Source organism: Lutjanus erythropterus, unplaced genomic scaffold, assembly GCF_056507025.1.
Source record: "Lutjanus erythropterus isolate fLutEry1 unplaced genomic scaffold, fLutEry1.hap2 Scaffold_189, whole genome shotgun sequence".
Classification (NCBI taxonomy): domain Eukaryota; kingdom Metazoa; phylum Chordata; class Actinopteri; order Lutjaniformes; family Lutjanidae; genus Lutjanus; species Lutjanus erythropterus.
The window spans coordinates 1-10,989 of record NW_028146666.1 but is presented as its reverse complement, the minus strand read 5'-3'; the positions used below and the strand labels follow the sequence as shown (position 1 = coordinate 10,989).

The 10,989-nt window shown below is 39.7% G+C and overlaps 1 pseudogene; it reads right to left on the bottom strand.

Annotated features, from left to right (window-relative positions):
- Window positions 1–499: 499 nt before the first annotated feature.
- On the bottom strand, window positions 500–2,920 carry LOC146303958 (E3 SUMO-protein ligase ZBED1-like; annotated as a pseudogene).
- Window positions 2,921–10,989: the final 8,069 nt, after the last annotated feature.

Below are 10,989 nucleotides of genomic sequence, written 5' to 3'. Positions count from 1 at the left end.
GTTTTCCTTTGAAAGTCAGCAGTGTTTTGTGGACTAAAAAACTAAACCTGATCTTCAGTTGGCATGAGGGCGAGTAGATAACAACTAAATTTTCATATAAAAAAAAAACAAAAAACAAAAAAAAAACAACAATAATTCTGCACACAAATGTTACACAAACAATATAGGAAAAACGCAACCCTTTTTAGCGGGGTAACCGCCCAGTCATCTTGCTAGCTGGCGAGGTATGCTGGCCGTCTCATTAGCAGGACGACACATCTTAGGAGCAAATTTTAAACTACGCGCTATCCTGATGAATTGGCCACAGATTTTAAGTTTTAACTTCTACATTCTCACATAAAAGAATCTTAAAATTACATTCCGTAATGTGAGATGTACGAGGCACTAGACAATAAAAAAAAATAATAAAAAATTCTCCTTGAGCCTATAAAGAAAATAGCCTATGATTTATACCTGGGTCATGTCCTTGTTGCACACGAGGAAAACCAGCATATTCACCTTATGTGGTTTCAGAGAGGATTGGAGAGGGGTAACAATATTTCCAGCTGCACTGAAAACTCTCTCCGATGGTGCACTTGTTGCGCAAATGCACATGTACTTGCAGGCGACTTTAGAGAGGAGAGGATATCTACCCTGGTTGTCACTCCACCATGCGAGTGGGTCTGCATTGGAGTCGATGGGGTCCTCCTGGAGGTAGCATGTGAGTTCAGTGTCGGCTCAAACTCTCTTGGGTATGGTTGCAGTGGTGGTTGTCCATGGCTTCAGCAGGTCTCTAAGGGTTTTCTTTTTAGCCACTGGTGGCACCGCTGTTTGCGCCGAGGACTCCTGTTGTGCAGCAGCTGACGCACTGACACCGCTCCCTCCGTCCTCCACGTCTAGTATTTCCTCAATCAGCGCGTACTTTGTCTCCTCTGTGTCATCATCAAAATTGTTGCCCTAATATGTAGGGTCCAGCAAGCAGGCCTTTGCCAAAGTTTTTTGTAGGGCAGCTGGTCTGTACTTTTCCTCGAGAACACTGCACATCTTCCGCTTGATGTCCACGGTCAGAATGGTGTCCTCGTCCGATGGTTTTAAAACATCTTCAGTGAGGAGTTTCAGGATGGATTTAATGGATGAGACTGTGACATAGGTCTCGCCAGACAGCAGATGCGTAAATTCAGCCGCTGGCTTTAATGCCGTGTTCACCAACTCCAAAACCGCACTGTCCTGCCAGCTAGGCATGAGATGCTGATGCCACCGATCATCCAGAACTCTTTTTATAGCTAGTATTAGTTTGCTCCAAGACTCGGTCCACCATTTTCTGTTTGGAGTTCCATCTTGTAGGACAATCCTGCATGTACAGAGTGATAGCCGTTTAATTATGGAAGTGAAATTAGCCTGGCTACACCTACTTAGTAATTCTTTAAATGAACAGGCTATATTTTAAATTATTTTTCATTTCAGTGTAATTTTTTCTAAATGAAAAATATTTTTTTAACCATCTCAGAAAGCCAGCAACTGGTTGTATGGGCAGTTTTAGGCTGCATCGATGTTTCATTGAATGAATGAATTTTGGGCAACATTTTAAAAGATTATTCATATTCACAGTATTCAGATTTTTAGTAAACCTATTGGGCCTATGTAATGATTTAAAATAGGCCTACATATAAATAATCCCAGCAAGACTGGGCTGGAATGAGCGTGGTCCATCATTGGGGTCCTTGCAGAACCCTCTCGCTAAAGGACCCCATTACCATGATTACAGAGCACTTGGACCTGAATAAACAGTTAACACTGATTTGTGTTCACATTTTTTTATTTTAGCAACTGAACACTGTTTGTATTCATTTATTTATTCATGCATCTATCCATCCCTCCATCGGGCACGGCTTTATGGGTGGGCCTAACAGGCCTGGGCCCACCCACTTATACAATGGCCCACCTTAAATGACTGGGAGAACATATATTTTCTTAACTTTTATTTTTAATTATTAAAATCAGGATTTTAATACACCCTTAAGACAAAAAAGTTTCCATCTGACAAAAAGACAACATTTATTCAGCTAGTATCACATGTGAGGTCTGGACCAATCACAGTGGGCCATAATTCGTCGCACCAGATATGTTACCCTTGCACATGCACATCACACTATGGCGGTTGTTCGGCAGAAATGATGACCGGTGTACTGAGGAAAGCTTATCATTGTCTTATTTTATACATGCAAATGCCTTTTTCATCAAAACTAGAATGTCTATAAAATGTAGATAATACAGGAGGTAGAGCTGAATATTGCTGCCTGACTTGATGTCTTCAGATTACCTTCACAGCACAGATAAGTTTATGAGTGAACACCGCATTGCAGCGCGTTCTCTCTCCTGTTAAAAGTCATTTTAGCTCACCCATCATTCTGATCGTTTTCTTTCTCTCTCTCCTTACAATGAATTGAAAGAGTAATCCAGCCAGATCAAATGAAAATGCATTAAAAGGAATAAAATGACAGTTCTTATTGAACTGATATACTGATCTACCTGATCTATAGTGAAAACATAGATAAGGAGATATCCTGTGCCATTTGAAATAAATATAAACTGCAGACCGGTGTATGGGTGTGTGAGAGAGGAGCGAGGGGGGAGACACGCCCGTCACGGAGGAGAGGAGAAATGCATTGTAATGAATGTAATGAAACGATAGCAATGCAAACTAGCTCATTTGTGCATCACTGTCAACTACTGGGCTGAAGTGTGGAGCAGAAGTTTGTCATGCACGAGTAGATGAAAAATTTACTCTCACTGTCGCAAATTTTAGTCGCAAAATGCAACCATTTAGTTGCAGTCTGGAGCCCTGCGTGATGCACGCCAGCTGCTTCTCATCCAGGGGCCACTCATCAAATGCCCTGTGGCGAGCCTCTGCGATGTTGTCGGATGTGTGATTCTGGGGCATAAACACTATTTTGAGGTAGCATGATTTTAGAGTCCAGCCTGTGGTCAGGTAATGTACAGTTAAACTCATGTAAGGAGTCATATTTATGTTTGACCACATGTCAGTGGTGGCAGTGAAATAGTCCACTTGTCAAATTTTTGAAGCAGTGGCTTGAATGCCGGTTTCTCCACCATAGTAAACGGCACCATCTCCTCGACCAGGTACCGTGTAACAGCATCTGTTAGGCGTTTATGCCTGTCACTTTCAATGCTGTACTTGGCAACTCAAGGAGACTCCAAGCTGTTGGCTGGCACTGACATGAGCTGCTATGCGACTTGGTGTGGGAGGAGGCAGCCTCGCCTCCATAGTTGGATGGTAACTTGCTAGGTGAGACCTTAAAATAAAGTGTTTCCTCGTTTTACTTGGATCTTTTTGCCACAGATTTTAGAAACGGCCTCATCTAAATTAGCTGGTTCCCCCTTTTAATTTGGCTGAAAGCTGACATGCTCCCAAAGGGGTGAAGTAACATTTGGTTTCGGTACAAGCGCAACTGCCATTGTCTCCTGTTCAACGTAAGGTGTGGTGAGGTCAGCTCATGTGCGGTGGTGACGATGGCTCACCATGCAGTGCGGTGGGTCCCGATTTGATTACCCACCGATTTTCGATTATTAACGATTCTCGATTAGCAATTATTGATTTTCCATTTGACAACAGTAACCCAAAAATACACTACAAAGTTATTGCACCATTTAAAAAATCAGTCAGTTGCTGAATTACCTAATCCTTTTATTGAGTAACAACTCAAAGCACTTCCTGTGTAGTGTAGGTGTAACTTCAGAATTATTTGTTTTAACTTGGCAAAACATATTGTAGCTTTACTAGCTTATATACTGTAGAACACAGAAATGAACACAGCACATTGTGTTGTGACTGATCAAGTTGTCCTAAAGGAAGGCTTATAATTGTTCAGATCAGCAAAAAAGAAAAATGTGGTGGGATAAGGGTTAAATTATTTTAAAAATGCACTTGTCTTTGATCTTTGTCTGTCTGTAATTATCACCATAGTTGTGTAATGTAATAATAATGATAATAGTAATGATAATGGAAATTATGTTAAAAACTTCAAACTTATACAGTGCTGTACTATGTATATACTATACATATATTAGATCATTATACACTGTACAGTATAATACACAACTACGCTCTATAGTCTGGTTCAGTGTCCTGCCTACAGCACAGCACATCTAATTGGTTAGAAGTCATGATCAATCAGTCATCACCAGTGAGTAGAGAGGAGCTGTGTAGAAGTTAAGACAGCTGATATCACCAAAGTTTCAATGAACATCACAGTTTTATGATCCGTTTCTTTGGTGATAGCATAGTTACATCAGTGAAAAAAAGTTACGGTCTGGATTTCACTCAAGGCGATGTGACAGCATTTAAATCAGTTGCTCTTCACAGAGATGCGCTGCACACAGCAGCATCTGTCCTGTCTTTTCACTGCAGCTCTGCATTGAGATTTCGGGTATTATATCTTATACAAAAGTAACAGTGACAGTAAAACTATGATGCTCACATGTGGTCTGCGGATCACATGCGTGCCGAACCGTAGATGGCGATCCGTTGCACCCCTAGTTGGTTGCTCGTTGCTGGTTGTTTCTCGTCCATTTTACACACCTGCTTGTATGGCTCAGTCGCTCTGGCCGCTGCACGCACTTGCCAATTGGAAGTGGGCGCGCTCGCGTGACGTTCAACTTCTGTTGACCGCGGGATAACATTTTTTCAAAATAAAACAATGCAAAAAATAATAGATTTTTGAAAATTAATAACATAATTGCGATTAATTAATAATCAATTTTTTTCACCACCTCTGCTTCTTAGTATCGCGGTAATTCATTTTTGCGGTTACCGTGACAGCCCTGCCTGTAAAATCTGTCTGTTCTCTTATTTACTCGTAAAGAAAATCCAGTGTTCGGATTGACTGTTAAAAATCACTTATGATGTGATTGGCTGTTGTAAAAAAAAAAAAAAAGAAAAAAATGTTCTTTTATTTGTTCTTGTGCTGTGATTGACTATCATCATTGGCTGATGTAAAACCCACCTGTCTCGTGGTTGGCAGCTGTAAAGGGTCTGACTGTTGTAACAAGGGTTAGGGTTAGCAAAAGGGTTAACAAAAAGACAAAAACAACCCTTGTGCTCATAGAAAATTCCCTGTGTTTTGCTATGCTGTTGTAAAATCCCCCTCTTCTTTTATCTGAGGGGTGTACTACGAAGCGAGATTAATGGGTTAACGAGCTATGTTGAGTCTAAAGCCAGGATTTTCAGTGTCACGAAGGTGGCTCTCTTTTAACCTGGCTAGATAACCATGGTAACTTATGCTAAACTCATAACCTGGTCGGGAGCAGCTTATGTTCAGAGTTTCAGATTAAATTGTCTGTAAAACGCGCTGTTCTTTAACTAATTATTGTCCTAACAAGGTTGTTTATGAGCAATATAGCTTTTAAACTGAGGAAAGACGTTAAAAATGAAAAGTTGCTGAGCTGTATGTTCGTAATATCACCGAACGAATCCATATAATGTAAAAATGTAACAGCGGCACAAACTGTATACATTGTGCTGTCATGGTAACCTCCGTTTGGTGATGCAGAGTCATTTTTCCCGTTTGCTCCAGATCATATTAACACTTTAAATTGACATCGTATACAATCCACACAATAAAATAATGATGAAGCAACTACAGACACTTTGAATACTTTTTACTGTTATCTGTTTTGTCTCAGTGATATTGCAGCTCAGATCACTGATTAGAAAATTCATCATCATTTATCTTAAATCAGTTACACTCATTTTACATTGGGTTGGTCAAAAACAGGTCTCTGCCATCAAAGGACAGTGTCAGACAGACTTCCTCATGTTTAAATCTGCTGTATGGAGTACATTTGATAGATTGTTTAATGTGCAGTTTTCATGTTAGAATAAACAGCAGCATTAAGACCGCATTTAGTCGATCAGTAATTTTCTGACAGCATTCTTCTTTTCCTGCTTTATTTGCAGCAATAATGTTGCTTTTTGCCGTAATGTATTTTGTATATTTTCCACAGCTCATAATTATAACAACTTGATCATTTTGACTTAAGTGGCTTGCGATCGCTTCATTTCATGTGGAAGAAGAGTCAAATGATGCAACAATTGCCACTTTTATGTGAGCGCGCACAAAGCCTTAAAATGAGAGCCTGGATTAACAAAGCAAGTTGATAACCACCATCGTGATAACCGTTATCTCTGATTGACGTTTTAGGCTTTGTCGATCCAGATCATGCAAAGAAAGCCTGGCTGTGTTGAGCTTGCTTCGTAGTATACCCCTCTGATCTTGTAAAATCCCTGTGCTACGATTGGCAGTTGTTAAAAAAACAACACGTATTCTAATTGGCAGTTGTTAAAACAACAAACCAAAAAACAAACAAAACCTGTGCTGTCGACTATTGGTCAGCTCTAGGGCTGGGACGATCACCGATTAAATCATATATTGGCGATTGGAAGGTTGCCAGGTGATTTGCTGTTTATCAAGGCGATTTTGAAAAAAAAAAAAAATGGCGCTCTACTGTGCATTAAGAGATGTTTCTGGAGGAAATACATGACTGTTAGAGAAGTCCCGTTTACAAACAGACCTACAATCCACATTCTCTCTCCTCTCCTCTCCTCTCCTCTCCTCTCCTCGCATCTCTTTGATTTGAACTGACACAGCCCGTTTGCTCATGCTTCGGGGTCGTTCAACAGAGTAGGCTAATTGCAAATAAATATTGTTTTAATGTGTAACTACTGAAATGATCACACAAGGGCTTTCATAAATTCCTACAGTGTTGCGGCACTGCCGCCTTTGCAGGTTAAAAGTTAATGACAGCGACTTGAAGTGAGGAGGAGCAACACGTCTCCGGCTTGTCAGCGCAGCGGTGTCGCTCACTTTTGCATGTGATGCAAAACATTAAAAATAACGTCATTATAACAAAAAGAATAAACCTGCAGTGCTTGAAGTGCTAGCTTGGGGGATCGGGAGTTTTGTGGCTTCAGCAGCTGATGAAGACGAAGGTGCGCAAATAAATTGGTTGTCTGAACATTTTTCACGGACACACATTTGTTGCATATTTTGCAGATAGGCTTTGTTGTGTCCGTCGGCTCACCTCTGGCATAAACCCAAAAAACTCCCAAATTGGAGATGTGGCGTTTTTCTTTGCCACCAAAGTGGCCAAAGTGTCAGTGTTGGCACTGTTGCTGACTGGTAGCGATCAACATAAGACACGTGCCAAGGACACGTGCCGCCCCTGCCCCCTTGCCAATTTAATCGTGTATTGGTAATCTAGAGCGATGACAATCTACAATTTGAAATTTAGAGGCAATCGCACAGCCCTAGTCAGCTCTGTTCAAAATGATGTCAGATTGGTTTACAAATACGCAAGAAACTTTTATGGATTGGTCTCCAGTCTCTAGCATGTTATCCCCGCCCTTTTATCAAAAATTTAGACACAAATAACTTCCCTTGATCATAACACAATTATTTACAACACACTGTTGATGTGGATGTGAGAAAACACCTAGATAACCTGTCTGTCGTTTATGTTGGATCTCCCCTAACGTTTAACCCTGATCTTCCTGTACAGATCAGGAGTTTTGGTCTGAGGGAGTGGCCTATTTGATTTTGCAGGCCTGATGATCTTTGGCTTTGAAGTTTGAGCAAATTAGAACAGATTTTAATATCCCTCACAGAGATTCTTTTAAGTATCTCCAAAATTGTGATTTTACAGAATCTCTTTTAAGGAAGAATGGGATTTGCTTGAAACTGTCAGTTAAGAGATATATTGATCTCAGCCAGGTCTCCCAAGGATGCAAGGGGATCTTTCCGAAATGCACCTCAATTCCTACACGTCAGCAAAATTTTTACATTTTTTTTCCACACAGGATTTTTTGTACACCTGTCTGCCTCCAGAAAATGTTCCCCAACAGCTCAAACCTCTGTTTTAAATGTAAAACACACAAAGGTACATTTGCTTCATGTGTCCCGGTCATGCCAGTGTATGCACATATTTTGGAAAGAGCTTCACTCTGTAATTCAGGAGGTTACTGGCAGACAGTTCTTATTGACTCCTTTGTTCTCCTTGCTGCACCATACTTCAGACAATTTCTTTAATGATGATGTCAAATCTGTGTTAACGGCTCTTTTATATTTGGCTAAAAAGCGCAACTTGTTGGGATGGTCTGTCCCACAGGTCCCCACAGTTGACATGTGGTTATCACAGATATCAGCTGTGCTTCCTCTGGAGAAACTGACTTATGATCTCAATAACAAGTCATACAAGGGGCGACGCCTGTAGCTCAGCTGGTAGAGCGCATGCCCCATGTACTGTTGTTATCAGTCCTCCACAGTGGCTGCTGGTTCAACTCCCACCTGTGGCCCATTTGCTGCGTGTCATCCTGTCTCTTGACCCCCCTTTCCTGTCATATCTTCTGCTGCCACTGTCAAATAAAGACAAAAAAGCCAGAAAAATTATCCTGGAGGAAAAAAAACAAAACAAATCGGGCAGGTTCTGTCACCTTTGGGAACCCTTACACCTTTTCTTCCAGAAACTCTGACTTGCTAACTGATGACATCTGTTGATGTCATTATCACATTGTTGGACAATGTCTTTTTTTATTTGCTTAATTTTTTTAGTCGTAATATTGTGCAGCATTTGTTAATTTTGCATGTTTTTTTTTTGAATGGATAATATATTATGTTTGTGTTGTTTATGTTGGTTGATCTTGGTTGTTTATACATGTATATGTTTTAGTTATAAAATCTCATAAAAAGAAAAGAAAAAATAGGGTGGAAATTAGACATATTTTAAAAATATGACACTATTATCATTATTCCAATATGCTTTATTTGTCTGTTTTGCAGGATTATGATTGAATAAAATATTGAAATATTAATAAGACAAGTTTTTAATCTGTAATTTTTGGTAAGTTAATTGTTATATAATTGAATAATAAAAAAAAATGTCAGATTAATCAGTAAATTAATCAATAGATTAATAATTTAAAGGAGAAGTGTGTGATTTCAAGTGGCATCTAGCGTTCAAACCTTAGATTGCAACTAAGAGGATTTACCCGACACTGCCCCTCTCTCACCAAGAGTATGGTGGCCGTCAGCGGACAAAATGGCGAGCGAAAGCTATCTCACAACAAACTACAATTATGTGTGTAGGATGAATTACCTGTCCAGCAGAAAACAGGCAACCTCGGCATCACTGTGAAAACGTTTGTCCTCCATCAGCGATTTCCATCGTGTGAACGCTATGCCGATGTTGATTCGTGTTTTTGCCGTTTCCTGTCATGTTTGCGTTTACTTTCTTTGCGTCTCCGCTTCTTGGATGACGGGGATTCACCGTCCGCTGCTTTTTGTTCTGGTACAGTGTATGTATGATCCTCCATTTGTCAAAACTGTGCCAGTCAAGGTTCACAACACTAAATGGTCTGCCAGCAATCACCCGCGTCTATCCTCCCCGTCTACTTCTGTCTTTACGCTGCGGCGTCTACGTAAGGTCACCATGGGCTTCCCAAGACTCACTGTTAGTGCAGTTTGTCCGCTCTGCGCTGCCGTAGACGGTGCAGGATGATGACCTCCGTAAGTCGACCCGAAAGTATGCAACTATAAATGGCTATTTCTAAAGTAACGGGAACATATAGATTATGAGTTTACCTTGATTGCTAATAATAAATAACATACTTATGTATAATATATCTCATTTATGTACATAAATTCCTGTAATTATTACACACTGGTCCTTTACATAATAATCATTAGGTGCAGCCCCTTATGGGAATGCATTTACTGCTACACTGCACTTTTATATTAAGATAAAAACATGACATAGTAGAGCTTCACTACTTACAGTGTTGACCATATGCTTGGAATAATAATGTCATCTTTACAGTTTTTGTAAATGTTCTGTGCATCAGCCAAGTCACATTATCTGTCAGTCAGTGGCCATAAGTAATAGACTCCAGGGACACATAATTACAGATTCACTCTTTACAGTAAACTGTCTGTTATCCCTAAAAATAACACAAATTGTTTTGGCATGTAGTTTTGACATTTTTGAAGACCGCTCCCACTCCTTTTGGAGCTCAATATTTATTGTCTTTATTGTCTTTTGGCCTCAATGTATATTGATTTCTATATTCTGATATATATAGAATTTCAATTTCAAGGTCGCTCATGCTTACTCAGACCAACAAACAGCATGTTCATGTCTTTACTTTCAGAATTTGGGGGTGCAGTTATTGTTGCAACAGATATTATGTTTATTGCTCTCTTCATGTTTGCGTTAAATACACTTGAGGTGCACCTGTAATTGCAGGTCCTCACCACAACATCTCACTGAAAGCCATGTATTTCTCCTCTGAATATTATTCACAAACATTCTAAAAAATGAAAAAAAAGGGACAGAAACTTTTATCTTGGTGAGGAGGTGTGGTTGACCCTGTTGCTAGGTATGATTTATTCTTTTAAAAGGTGTGGTTGGTTGATCCAAAAAATAGGACAGATAGAACTTAGTCTCTATTAGGGATGAACAATTAATCAAAATTTTGTCACAATTGCAATAAGTTCTGCTGCAATCGCAGGATGCGCAACATTTTTGAAAGGCAAAGTGAAGGTCAAAACAGAACAAACAAAAGATAAAGTAACACAAATTACTACATACTTTGCTGTATCAATTCAAAGATTTCATGAGATGATCACAAAGTAACGATGGGTTTGTCCTTTGCCACAACTCGTTGCATTCATGCCAAATTTGCCAGTGAGGCTAAACTTTGAATGTTTCTTTTTTTTTTCAACCCAGAGAAATTATACATTTGCTTGTCCTATATAATGTTTTTACCACGCAATATTTTGTGTCACCATGTTTTTGACTTTAACACTTTGTGTGCATACTTATGTTCCAGGAGTTTGCTGCTGCGTGTAAAATGCAGAGTGGCAAGTGCGTTATCACCGTTAAGGTAAGCTGCTTCCATGTGATGTAGCTTAAGTATGACTATAAAAATATTGGTTC